The sequence below is a fragment of the Equus quagga genome, chromosome 6, assembly GCF_021613505.1.
Source record: "Equus quagga isolate Etosha38 chromosome 6, UCLA_HA_Equagga_1.0, whole genome shotgun sequence".
In the NCBI taxonomy this organism is placed as follows: Eukaryota; Metazoa; Chordata; class Mammalia; order Perissodactyla; family Equidae; genus Equus; species Equus quagga.
In genome coordinates, this window is record NC_060272.1 from 12,308,479 (window position 1) to 12,322,974 (window position 14,496).

General features: G+C 42.5%; 1 protein-coding gene across 1 annotated transcript in view; it reads left to right on the forward strand.

The window, feature by feature from the left end:
* Positions 1–5,278: 5,278 nt before the first annotated feature.
* The window catches only part of NALCN (sodium leak channel, non-selective), a 302,683-nt gene continuing 293,465 nt past the window's right edge, over positions 5,279–14,496 (forward strand). Inside the window, 1 exon segment of the mRNA XM_046664759.1 lies at positions 5,279–5,364. The gene's annotated coding sequence lies outside the window, so the exon portion shown is untranslated.

Consider the following 14,496-nt stretch of genomic DNA (forward strand, 5'->3'; position numbering starts at 1 on the left):
AGCATAGCAGGAGAGAGCAGGGAAAGGAGCTGAGGAAGGAGACAGGTCTCAGACAGAGTCTAGCTTCAGCCAGGGCCTATAGGGAGCTCTGGAGATACACGACACCAGAGTTGGTCCACCTTGAGGCGTGAGGGCTGGCTTGTCCATTTCTTATTGGCTTCAGACTGCTCCCGGGGTGAAGGTGGGGTCGTATCTTCCCAGATGAGGCATCTCTCACTCTAAACAGGGCCATTCTCTGAAGAAGGGGACGGTTATGAGAAGGTAGCACTAATCCTAACAGCAGCAGGGGGATGGGTAACGTGGCCTGGTAAAGCAGCCCTGGATGTGCCATCAATGCCATCCAACACTATCTACCCCTTGCTTCTCAGTGCTACGCAGATCTACTTGCTTCTCGCCTTGCTGATTCCACCCAGGCACAGTTTATTTTCTCCAGGATTCTGGTTGGTCCCAATTTCTGAGCCATTTATAAGAGGAGAATTAGTGAGATCAACAACAGCCCCCGCTACTACTGCTGGTCCCAAGTCAATACATGATGCTCGCCAGCTTTCTGCGCTGTCACCCATTCCAGATGCCTCTTCCCCTCTGCTAGATTTTTGGGTGGCTTGCCTTACAGATGGCCCCAGCCTATCAGCCTTGAGGGTTCTGAGGCCCTGGTATGTACTTACTAAGATATTTTATACAATAAATGAGATCTTCAAGGTTATTTTCAGAACTCAAATATTTACTCCTATCTGGTAGTAGCTTTTGTTACTAAGTAGTCAAAACATGCATCATTTTATTACTGAGTGATTTTCGTGAAACATGACCTTTGTTTTCAGAAGTCCACCAGTTTCTTTGGGCGACTGGCTCTGCTGTAGCTCACTACACTGGGATCTCTATTTTGCTACCAGGACGAATGTTTAATTGGTAATATTGTTTATTCCTGATTTTACAATCTTTCCCTTTTTTTCCTCCTAAAACCTAGTTTCATCTGAAAATATAATCCTAAAGCAGAACGAAATGGTGAGTTAGGAATCTTTTTCAATTAAACTATAAAGTGTGCATAGTGTAAAGACCAAACTTATTTTTTTTATTTTTTTATTTTTCTGTTACTTTTTTGTGAGGAAGATTGGCCCTGAGTGAACATCTGTGCCAATCTTCCCTCTGTTTTATATGGGATGCCACCACACCATGGCTGGATGACTGCTGCTGGGTCTGCGCCCAGGATCCAAACCTGGGAACCCTGGGCCACTGAAGTGGAGCATGAGAACTTGACCACTACACCACCAAGCTGGCCCCAAGACCAAACTTATTTCTACTCTTTATGATTTTCCAAGTCCAGTTTGTCCTCTGGAATCTCTCTCATATCGTTTGGCAGTTTATTTTTCCATAAGAGAAATTATTTGCATTTCTTGCCCCAATTTATTTCTGCCCAGTTTGAGTCACAGCCTCTGTCTGTTTGAGGTTTAATATCATCCTTCCTTCTTGTATTTGCTGTTGAAGGATATGCTAAGCCTTTCTCCTCTCTGTGGTTAATTTGAATGCAAATAGGAACTACTTGAAACATTAACGGGCCATCCCACACCCTTGCCAAGACCTCAATTCTGCCTCAGCAGATGGTCTTTTACCACCCAGCTGCTCTCACACAGTTTTAGTGCTTCAGATAACACAACTACAGCATAAGTGCAGGGTCTACAGGGATTCCAGGGCTGGCCCAGCGTCCACCCAAAGACGGCGCTGCCCGAGCCGGGCGAGAGTGGGCAAGTCCGCTCTGATCTATGAGGAAAGGAAGTCTTGTGAATAGGTGCCAATTATCAGGACCGCCTCCCTCAAAGGATGCCTGTTTTATTAAGAGCGATTCTCCATAGTTGCATGTCTCATTCCAGAGATATTTAATCAGAATTTCCATGGAAATATTTAAGATCACCAAAGTGATCCTTATTATCATTGCCTTCAAGGAAAGGTAAGATGTGAGGGGTCTTCCCAAACCTTGTAATATTTAACTGCTGAATGATTGTTTTGTGGTTGCCTGGAAAGCTGATTCATGACAGGACAAGGACATCCCAGCAGCACTCAATATCATGCTTCCTCCTGAGAGGTGTAGAAAAAAAACTGTTAAACCTCACCCAGGCCCTTCATCACCAAACTGGATCTGTTCTGCATAGATGTAATTCTGTACATGCTAATCCACGCTAGGAAGTCAGCAAGCAGTGGATGCCCCCTGGTTAGCCTGTTTTTATTTTAATTTTTTAATTTTTTATTTATTTAATATTGAGTAAGATTAGCCCTGAGCTACCATCTGTGACCATCTTCCTATTTTATATGTGGGACGCCTGCCACAGCGTGGCTTGATAAAGGGTGCCTAGGTCCACGCCCGGGATCCGAACCTGTGAACCCTGGCCCACCAAAGCGGAGTGTGCAAACTTAACCCCAGCCTGTTTTTATTTTTAAGAAGGTCTTCTGGACCTTTACTTTCCCTGCTCAGAGTGTCTCTAACAGAGGAAATTCAATCATATCCATATTTGCTGGCAAGTGGGCCATATGTGAGTCCTGAAGTCACACAATATAAGCAAATGTGTACAGATTGAAATCAATCTTAACAAGGGTCTCAAAGATGTTGGAACATCTTGAGTAGTTATCTTAGTGTACTCTACTCATAAATCTAATCTACCAGAATCCTTCTGGAGCTGAATTGGTTTCCATATTCCCATAGAGCACATGGCATTCCCTCCAAGGATTTTAAAATTTCTCCTATAGCATTGTTATTGTTTTCTCAGCTACTCATTATGGTGTCACATGAGATACTAATTTTAGAAATAAACAGGGACAGATGAGTTAGTGATAAACAAATATCCCATTTTCATCAAATTCTTACTATCTCGCATTTCATAGTTACTTCCATTCCAAAGCACTTGCTGGACTATGAATGTAATTTTCTCTAAACCATAGTTTGCTCTCTTGATTGTACATTGGCCTGGCTTCATCCTGTGTATTGTAAAATTCTTTGCATTTGAGTGTTTTCTCTCTGTTTGACAGTGCCCCTTCCTAGTCTCATACTGTTGAATACAGAGTGAACTGTATGGGCTCACACCCTCAAACGCCTTCTAGGGCCGGGCATGGGAGTGGCCCGGGTTACAGGGGCAAACGGGAAGGATAGACCTGTCTGAGGGAGGCACGGGATGCTTCCAGGTCCTCTTTGCCATGCAGAAATGCAAACCTGACTTGGCCAGATCTTCCAATTTTTCATGATAAACTACACATCTCATGTTGGTAATTGATCTTATTTTGTCAAAAATATTTTGCAAGCCAAACAAAACATACCTGTGAATTATATTGAATCCATCGGGTGCCAAATTGCTTTCATTGGATTATAGCAATGAGTATAGTTACAGAGCCTGTTGGATCTGGAAAAGATGCTTGTCCATCTTCCCTCATTTTACTGATAAGAAAACAGAAGGGAAGATGAGCAGGTAGAAGGAGTAATATGGTATTTGGGACATAAGTATCTGCCTTTTAGGATGATTGTCTACTCCCATATATAGGGAGTTCCTACAGATTCCAGGATGGGTGTACTGAGTTTGTCCATGACTGCTTCATTGAAGCCCACTGCTTTCCCAGGCTTTCTCCATCATCCATGGGATTGTTGGCTCCTACGCATGAATTATAGATGCTTACATAGTGGTAGTTGAACCTCCGTCAGAGAAGGGTCTGAAATGCCTGATTGATGATGAGTGGTGCTGAGATTAGTAAAATTGCTGCCTTTATCACTTCATTCACAAAATTTGTAAATTCTTAATATCTTGGTCTTTAATTACTTCATTAATATAATTTTCTGATTATTTTAACTTGATGAATTCCAAAGAATGATACATAGCTAGATCTTTTAAAAATACAAACTGAAATAAACCAGCCTTTAGATCAAACAATTGAGAGCAGCGACTTACGGCGATTAAACAAATGAGTAAATAGTTTTTCTACACAAATTGTTTATAGACTTATCATTGTTTAAACTACTTTCCATTTGATGTTACCAGAATATTTCCATAAGGTTTCATTTGTGAAAACTTAGCCTTTTATATAGTTGACCTTTCTGAAATCTTCAGAAATTGGAAAAAAGATGATTCCACATGCTTCCATATTTCATGAAATGCCAATTGTTTTTAAATTTCCTTTAAACAGTAAAAACAGGCTAATATAGACAATAAAAAAGTGCTAATATTGGTCCCAATGTGAATGGATTGTGAATAGGTTTCTTTAGATGGAAACAATTAAATATACACAACCAGAAAACACATCTTAAAATGTGTGCGTGTGACTTTACTTCCAACCCTTGGGATTTAACATTTTGAATAGGGAATTGTTTTTTGTTGAAGACTGCTGATATCTCTTTTAGAGGAAACTTCATTCAGTTTCTCTCTCCCTCTATTTATGTGTCTGTGTGTGTATGATGTCTAATTCCTGTCAAGGGTTCCTTGGTTGTTTTAATATCTGACTACAAGGCAAGACGCCAGCCCCAGAGCAAGCTTTCCAGGAAGTGCAACTGTGTGGGTGGATGTCCCCCGGGCCTGAGCAAGGTGCCCAAGATTCCAAGATTTCCCTAAACCTGCTCTGCTAAGAGCCGCAGGAAACATCAGGTGCAGCTTCCTGTCCGGATATACCTACAGCGCATGGAGGCAACTATCAATTTTTGAATGGACATCCAGCCTCATTAATTTTAAGGGAAAAGGTCAACATGTTTAGAAGACTATGAGAGGTGTCACTGATGCACTCATTACTTCGCGATTTCATACTCCAGGGTGAAACTAGTGTGCATCCTCAGATACGGTGTCCAGTAAGACCAGACCCCGCACACGCACACACTCACGCACACGGGCCTCACTGGCCTCTATGCGGTGTCCTTGCGTGTGCCCCGCGTGTGCCGGTCTCGAGTGCACACGGCCGTGCTCGGGGAGCACGACAGAGACCACGAGAGGAGCTGGCAGGGGAGAGCCCAGCTGTTGCTGTGAGACTGCGGCCGGTGGCAGCTGGAGACGAGGAACCTGCTGGCTCCGACCCTCGCGCTCCCACCAACCGCAGCGCAGCCTCCTCTGCCGGTTTCTCCTCCAGCCCACGGCCTCGTCGCAGCCCCTGCGGCAAAGCCAACTCTGATTAGAAAAAAAGGCAAAAAGGAAACAAGCCGCAGCCTGACCCCCTTCCCCTCCGCTCTCCCCGCTCCCTCCGCAGGCCCCGCGCCCGGCGGCAGGAGCGCGCGCCGGCACCGAGAGCCCGAGCCGGCCCAGCCGGGGGGCGCGCCGACCGAGCCGCGGGAGGAGGGGCTGCGTCCCCGCGGGGGCCCCGCCGCTGCCACCCCGCGCACCATGACCGCACCGAGCGCGAGGGTTACAGGTTGGTCACGGCCGTCCGAGGCCCGGGCGCGCGCCGGTCGCCTTCGCCGGGGCTGGGCCGGGAGGCGCGGGGGGCGAGGGGGGCGCAGGGGCGAGGGCGGGGCGCCTTTAGCTCCGCGGGGTCCGGGCGTGGGAGCCGCGGGAGGCGCCGGCCCCGACTCGGCCGCGCGGGTGGGCGCTGGAAGCGCAGGGCTGCCTGACCTCGGCCTGCCCCGCCGGGGGACAGGTGGCTGGGGATGTGGCTGATGCGCCTCGCGGCAGCGGCCCCTCGCACCTCCGGGCGAACTCGCAGGTGTGGGGGTGGTCCTGCTCCAGCAGGTTTCAGGGGGCCGGTGGCCTTGCCCTACCCCCCATGCTCCGGCCTATTGCTTCATGTCCCTCATCTTATTAATTGGCCTGGTTGAGCAGCTTTCACCAGGGTGGTCACACAGCAAGCAAAGTGGTGTGTTACCAAAGCAACCCCTTTTTGTCATTGAGCCCTTAAGAGATTGGTGTGGATCTCCAGGCTGGAATCGAAAGGCGGGCCCACAACCCTGAGCAAGAGCTTATGCCTCTGACTCAGATTTTCGTCTTTCAGGATGCTGTGATAACTCTGAACTCAGATCCTGATAAATGCTTGAGATATCATGGGATTAATCTTTCAGTTTCAGGCAGAATTTTTCAGGGAATGTATTATCAGGATGTGTATTCACACACACACTTCCGAGGCCTGAAGGTTGTAGTCTTAATGTCGTGTTTGTGTGGTCATCAGCTAGGCCTGGATTTCCCAGGGGATGGAATGGACTGGAGCAGCTGTGACTGTTGTGTATAAGGAGGCCAAGGTTGGAGAAGACCCTTCCTGGGGATCAGAAATTAACAGGTGGCCGTTATTTTTTTATGATTCACACTTTCGTAGCTACAGCTGTGATTTGATTTGAAATTAAGTAGGAGAGGAGAGGGTGGACTGAGGCCATATCCTCAAGGCAGATATACAGTAGGAGGGGCTTTTGACATTCAAAGATTAAGTTTCAACAGTTTTGAATAAAAATCATGGTTTCTCCAACCTCTACTGCAACAACAAAAGCGTATTTCCTACTTGGTTGCCTTTCATTCTGTGGACCTTTCCGTGTTGTATTTTTCATCCTTCTGTAGTGTATTTTGAGCCAGCTATTGCTAAAACCAAACAGAGTGAAGGAAAAACTAGGCTTAGGAGACAAATTTAAAAATGAACACCCCGTGGCCGAATGGTTGAGTTCGCGCGCTCTGCTTCATTGGCCCAGGGTTTCACTAGTTTGGATCCTGGGAGCGGACAGGCCCTGCTCATCTGGCCATGCTGAGGTGGCGTCCCACATGGCACAACCAGAGGCACTCACAACTAGAATATACAACTGTGTGGTGGGTGGCTTTGAGGAGAAGGAGAAGAGGAAGAAAAAAGATTGGCAACAGTTGTTAGTTCAGGTGCCAATCTTTAAAAAAAAAAAATGAATAGGCTCATTGGACCCTGTTATGTGTTCGTAGAAGACATGACATCTTGGCAGAATAGATGTGCTGTCACTAGTGAGGACTATACTAAAAGTCTGTGAAAATTAAAGACAAGTCATGTCTTGAAAAATGGTGGTAATATAGTTATAACTTTTGGAGATGACTTGCAAGATATTCAAAAGAGGAAATGTTATACTTTAGAGAAAAACCTACTCAAAATAGTACCATTTGCTTGCAGTTTAGAGACTTGAAGGTTTGGGTAGCATTTTCCTCGTCTTTGGGTATGGCATTTCTTTGAAAGGTTCATTTGCTTCTCTTCTCTTTCCCGTATATATTGCAAGTGTGAGTGTGTCTTTACACCTGGGCATGCATGTGTGTATTTGTTTTGTCGTTTATCAGTGATGCTGAGATAATTTCAGATTTTTCTGGCTATGTATATTTAGCGAGGGGGAAAAGAGTCGCATGTGGATTTCGAGGTTGTAAAGAAAACAATCGTATCTACCCATAAGATTATACCCTAATTGTGAGCCAGGCACTGGGCTGGGAGCTGGCAGTTCAGTGAGGAAAAGAGACTCAGAACCCACGAATCTGTCAGGAAAGACAAGCATGTAACCAAGTGGATAGAAAGAAAGATGTGCTATTTTGTAGTTTTGGTTTGGAAACTATGACCTTGAGCTTAACGAAATTGTGGCTTGCCCCTCAAAATTGGTATCAATATTTTAGAGCATGACTGTCATGTTATATGATTCTTACCTTCCTCAGAGACCTATGCAAGAAACTTTTACTCCTTCACAACTCTTTGTGTACAAACATTTAAAAATTTTTAATTCATCCTTTGAATTTTAAAATAATCAAACATGATAGAAATGACAGAGATGGTAGAGAAAAGAGAATAAACACCCAAAGTCCTAACAACCTAACACAAATGATTGTAATATCTGTGTATTTGCTGTAGCCTTTTTTTTTTTTTTTTTGAGGAATATGACCCCTGAGCTAACATCCGCTGCAATCCTCCTCTTTTTTGCTGAGGAAGATCAACCCTGAGCTAACATCCATGCCCATCCTCCTCTATTTTGTATGTGGCACACCTCCACAGCATGGCTTGATAAACGATGCGTAGGTTCCTATCTGGGATGTGAACTGGCGAACCTGGGGCTGCTGAAGCGGAGCATGTGAACTTAACCTGCTGTACCACCAGGCTGGCCCCTGCATAGCCTTTTTAAGACTGCATACTTTGTGTATTTGTAGTCCAGGTGTTGTACAATTTTTATACTCATTTTTCCATTTAATATTTATCATATGCATTTTTTCATGTTCCTATACGGTTTTCTTAAAAAATGGTAAGTGACTATATAAGACTATAAGCCATGAATATAGCCTCACTTATATAGCCATATCTCTATCACTGGACATGTGCTTTTTGCTGTTTTTCATCATTATGAATAATGTCCTGATAGATATTTAGAGTATAGGAATTTATTTCTATTGGATATTATTTTTCTCATGATAAATTCCAAACAATGATATTCCTGGAAAAAAACCTAAATTATTATGGAGATACATATATATTTTGTATGTATATGATATATATGATATATTATGGATATATACATATCTTCACGTTGGTGTCATAAAGATTGTCATTTTGGGGAAGGTGCTGTACATGCTTTCTGAGGTAAATCTGCTTTGTATTTGTGGATCACCTTCCCTCTTTTACAGGAATAAAAGAAGATGAGATAATAGCTTGGATTTATGGCCTTTGCACTAGAGAAAGACTTGACCTTTAACAAATTCATCTGAAATCCAGATGATAAAATATGCCTCTTAGAGTAAAACCAAAGTAGGAATGTTACAGAAGTGGTAAGCTGAAAAAAAGAGTAAGGAAATGCAGAGTGTTTTAGGAAAAAATGATTTTTGAGCTCCAGAGTCTAATTATGCTTTTTGATTTCCTACTCGGACTTCAAATAAGTGATCAAAGGAATTTATATGTTGGGAAACCTGTATCCCACAGGTACAGGGAGGGGAAGACCGTTTGCTCCGAGACCGTCGGCATCAAGGCATTTCTGGTAGAGTCAGTGCAGATGGAACTGGACTAGCGGGGCTGATGGGCAAAACCAAGGTTCAGGTCACAATTCCCTTTCTGAGAGAGTTGCGTGAAAAGTGAGGAACAGAGCTCCTGGCAGAACCCTTGAATTTGATATGGTGAAGACTAAAGTTGGGAGCATTCTGCAGGTAACAGAATGACTTGACTGCTGAAGCAGACTCCACGGCAACCACCGCCACGCCAAATGGAAGGTGCTCAGGTGACAGGGACTGAGTTGGCAAGTCCAGAGGTGGGGGCAGCGGTAGGGGTCCTGGGAGGGAGTCAAGGAGAATAGAAGAGGAAAGGTGAGAACTCTGCAGCCAAGGAATCACTTCTGCAGAGATCAGGAGCGAGACGTACTCCAGTTATGCAAAAGAAGGAGATCAAAAGGGGACTTTGTTTGGGCTGAGGATGGAGGACAGCCCACAGAGACACGCAAATAAATGCTCTCCCTGGGGGCCCTGGTGGTGCAGGGGTTAAATTCACACGTTCCCCTTTGGTGGCCTGGGTTCGAGGGTTCGGATCCCTGGCACGGACCTACACACCATTTATCAAGCCATGCTGTGGCAGGCGTCCCACATATAAAGTAGAGGAAGATGGGCATGATGTTAGCTCAGGGCCAGTCTTCTTCAGCAAAAGAGAGGAGGATTGGCAGCGGATGTTAGCTCAGGGCTAATCTTCCTAAAAAAGAAAAATGCTCTCCGTAACAGGGAGATCAGAGTAAATAGAACACCTGCCTTGTTCTCTGTGAAATATGATAATTACTTTCCTTTAGATGAAAAAATACCCAAATGTGTAGACGAATATGAGTCATCATGTACCAGGAAAAATTAATAAAAAGTAGCCAACATCTAGAGATATCCAGGTGAATACCTTGAATTTGAAAAATTTAGAAAAAGGAGAATATCCTATTGGCATTCTGGTCAACTTCAAAAAAATCTCACCTGTCTACAAAAGGAAAATTTAGACTGGCTTGATACACGTGAGCCAAAAGTAACTATCAGTTAGCAATAAAATACTATCCTGAAAATGTATAATTCTGAAAAGTACCAGAAGACAGTTCTCTTATGATATTACTATGGGTCAAAAATGAAATATAAAAAGATGAAGAAATATATATTAGGCAATTGCTACCCAGAAAGGCAGAAGTATGTAAATGTCAAAATAATACTTCAAAAGGTAATTAAATGAGAAAAAAGGACCTTAAAGTAATAAAAGTTACTCTTTAATAAAATTATATTTACAAACTTCCTATATATACTAATTATCATAACACCACAATATGTACAGGTAGCCGGAAGTATTCCTGTCTGTATTTGCTTTGGGAGACATGGCCCATAGATGCAGTGTTTCCTCCAAAGGTTCTGTGACCAACAGTGGGATAAGAAATCAGCATTTCAGTTTAGGAAGTAGAGAAAACAACAAAACAGAACTATCAAAGAAAACAAAGAGGAGGATGCTAAAAATATGAATGAATTCATTACAAAATAGGGAAGCTTTAGATCTGATAGAAAAAACTAAGAGCCACAGCGTTTCAATCTTTAAGGCATATTGATCTGTAGCTATCAATGGGATGTAGCAGCATGCCAGAAATAAGAATGGGGTCAAGAATAAGGAGAAAAATAAGAATGGGGGTCAGTGAAGGAAGGTGTTGGAAGAATTGGGGATGAAATTCTAAGACTGAGTGACTGGAATCAGAATATTGTAATGGAAACGGAGAGGGGCATGGTAGAGATTCATTAACAGAACAAGTGCTGACGGAGGTGGTGACAACCACAGAATGAAAGGGAGGGTTGGGTGATAAATCAAGGACTTCAATCTTCCGTGATGGTAGGTATTTCTGTTCCTATTTTGTATGCCTAGATAAAACAACTAACTACTTCTTTATCTTTAGTTAACTGTGTCTACTTTGCTGCTTTTTTTTTTTGAATCTGTTCTCCTGTATTCTTGTGAAATCCACAGGAGATCAGCTTCACATATCACATCTGGAGTTGAGGAAGGGTTTCTTTTCAATTACCTCTTATTTCTGTAAAGTACAAATTATGGAAGCCTATATTAGACAAGAAACAAATTTGTATCAGATGAGATCAAGTCACTGATGGCTTAAAATGCTATTGAATATATGTGACGAAGTTTGCCTGAGAGAAAGAAGAAAAATCCTGGATAATGTAAAACTGGCATGGGAATCTTTCAAACATGGAAACTTGGTTAACTATTCCTTCCAGGAGCTAAAGCACAAAGATTAAGATAAATATTGTAAATAAGGGATTTAAATTCTCAGAAATAGAGCTTGTTGGATTTGGAAACACTTTTCCTCGAATTATCCTTCTCATTCCCCTCAATTCAATATATATCAATACTTTTATGGAGGAAAAAAGATATTAAATTCTGGAAAGCCTTCAAACAGCTTTCTACGTTTTATTAAATAAAAAGTTAAGCAATTTTAAAACCTACTTAGTTGAACTAGGCAAGTTGTTTTTGCTTCCTTCCTTTCAAGAAATGAATAGCCATTTTAAAGGTGTATGCTAGACTAGAAAATTATAGTGGAAAGTCAAGGAAAAACCAGATTTCTTAGTTATCTTCTCATAAGACAAAAATTTATTCTTGAATATAAAATATATTCCATAGAGTTATTTTTTAGGAAAATTCTGAAGTTCTGTGAGGAAAACTTAAGGATAGAATATACTGTATATACATAGTTATAAATCAAGATTTTTGTCTCAGATTTCTATTTTGCCTATGTTATTTATAACTAGTCTTTCTTATTTTTTTCCCCAACTACCAGTCTTGACTGAACTGTAAACTCTATAGGTGTTAAAGTGTTCTTGTGAGCATCTAGACCAGTGATCCATCACTAGTTGGGACTTCTGCTGGGAGAATGTGTAAGAACCATCTGGGAAATGTTTCTTAAAAATACCATTTCCTGGGGGGCCCAGTGGCATTGGGGTTAAGTTCACACTCTCTGCTTCAGTGGCCTGGGGTTTGCTGGTTTGGATTCCAGGTGCCAATCTGCACGCTGCTCATCAAGCCATGCTATGGTGGAGTCCCACATACAAAATAGAGGAAGACTGGCACAGATGTGAGCTCAGGGACAATCTTCCTCAAGCAAAAAAGAGGAAGATTGGAAATAGATGTTAGCTTAGGGCCAATCCTTCTCACCAAAAAAAGAATTAAAAAAAAAACCCATTTCCCATATTCCACCCTGGGAAGGTTCCAATTTAGCATTTCTGAGGTGAAGGATGATCTGCTTGAGAAGTTTTAAAATCTCCCCTGATGATTCAGATGTTAAGCAATCTTTGGAAACTACTATTTTAAACCATTCACCTTCATTGTCCAAACTTTGTGAATTCATGTTACAAAATTAAATAACCACAAAAAAAATGGATAACTCCTTTTGATTTTCTGTACTATTTAAGTACAGTCTGGAAAAGTTTTCAAAACCATTATTTTAAACCATCCACTTTTTCAACTTTTGTAGATTCTTTACAAGATTAAGCAACTACAATAAAAATAGATAATCTCCTTTGCTGATTTTCATAATATTTAAATGATAGTAGTGGTTTATCAGCATAGGACGCCTGTCACTAAGCTATTGGGTGATAAAAACCATCGAAGGCTCTGCCACTCCCTGGAGGATGAAAGAGCCTTTCAGGAACCACTTGAACATTAGGAAACTTGACCTTCTTACAAAATCACAGGATCAACCTGTGTTGATCACCCTTCTTCACTCTGACATTCTTTTCTTAAAATTTTCTTACACCTATGCTGTACCCACAATAACTCACAAAATTATAAATGTGTCCCCTTTCTAAACTTGTTGAATGGATTGACTGCATTTTCTGAGTAGAGGCTGGAGAGAGGCTGCTCAGCCTACGTGGCAGGCTGATCGCCCCAGCTTGTCATCAGTACAGTGATTTAGCTGTTGCAGATACAACTTCGTTCCCTCTCCTGCTGCTGGGCTGTTTTAGTTTGGCATGGAGGGTGCAGTGATGCAAGGATGTTGGGCCATCATGGTCCATCCTGAATTCCTGCACCAAATCCAATAATTTTTAAAGGTCAAAGGAAATTCAATTTTCACAACTAAAAAAATGAAACAGACCAGAATCCTTGGAGAAATAATGATACTGTTTTGAGATATTTGTGGAAAGAATTAGAAAAAAAAATAATACGCTGCTTTTCTTTGGGATTTAGGAAGTAGACTCAATACAAAAAGGGGGGGGGCCATTTTCTGTTTTTAATCAGTGTGTTGACAAAAGGAAAAGAGAAAAGAGCCTGTGTTTGGAGATGGTCCTTTGAAATGTTTGCTTCCTCTCTGCGGTGGCCCATCTTGAGTGGCCCTTGCAGTCCTGCTGAGACTGGACCGTGCATGTAAAACTCTCTTTTTGCAGGGCTACACCCTGATTTGGTGAGGGCCAAGACACAGACGAGTAAGCACCCAAATGAAAAGTGTGCTTGGAGAGAGAGAGGCAGAAGGAGGCGAGAGAGATTGCTGCCGTGACTCCATGGGTCAAAATTTCAATGCTGGCTTAGTTCTCCTACTAAGGTGATCTGCTCTGCTATGGCACTGGGTCAGACAGAGGACTCAGGCTGCTTTGAGAGAGAAAACAACACAGCTTCCTGCCTTTCCTCCAAGCAGAAGCCCAATTAGAGGGAGAGATGCCGCCAGCCCATACAGTTCATGATCAAAGGGGACTGATGAGAGGCTTGCCTGAGAGTGGCCAAGGACTGACGCTGTGGTTCTGGGGGCAGCCGTGCTCTAATTTAATTTCACTGTTTAGACCTAGCAGAGGCAAGAATTGGAGACTCCCCATCTCTGATGTCTGCGAAAGAAGATTCTATTCACAAAGCCCTGGAAAGGTCAGATGGAAAGACGTGGACAGCTGAATATCACGGGGGTAAAGATCAGAAAGAGAGCTGAGGCAGGGCACTTCCCTCCTCTAAACCTCGGCTTTATCTGTAAAATAGGAATCACAGAACACCTGCTCACTGGGGCGGGGCCAGAAGTAGATGACATCGTCCATGCAAAGCTCTTAGCCTGACATATCACAAACCCTCAGCAAATGTTAGGTGTAATTTGTTTAGGCTTAAAAATTAATTATTTTCAAATTATATGTGTTTTGAAGAAATCACAAGTAAAATTCATCATTGTTCAAAGCATTTCAATTTTACAAAAGTTCTTGAAGTTGAAAATTGAGTTAGATTCTCTGCCTGTTCTCTCTCTCCCTCCCTGACCTGTGTTCTCCCAACAAAACAGATTCCCTGGATTCTAAACTTACTTCCAACTCACATGGATCTGGGCAAGTCTGCCTCAGACTTTGAATCTGTGCCATGGGGATAATACTAAAAACTACTTCAGAAAGGTGTTCAGGCCTTGACATAGTGCCTGGCACAGAGCCAGCTTTCAATAAATGTTTGCTCTCATCTTTCAAGTGGAAAAGAAAATACATAATGCTTGAGCTTGATTCTCTTGTAAAATTATGTACAGTAGTTTATAGACAATCACCCTACCCTAAGGATGGATAAAATGCATAAAATTATGAGCAGCTTCAAGAGCGTATTGATAAATTTTATCATTGGACGTCTCTTGGG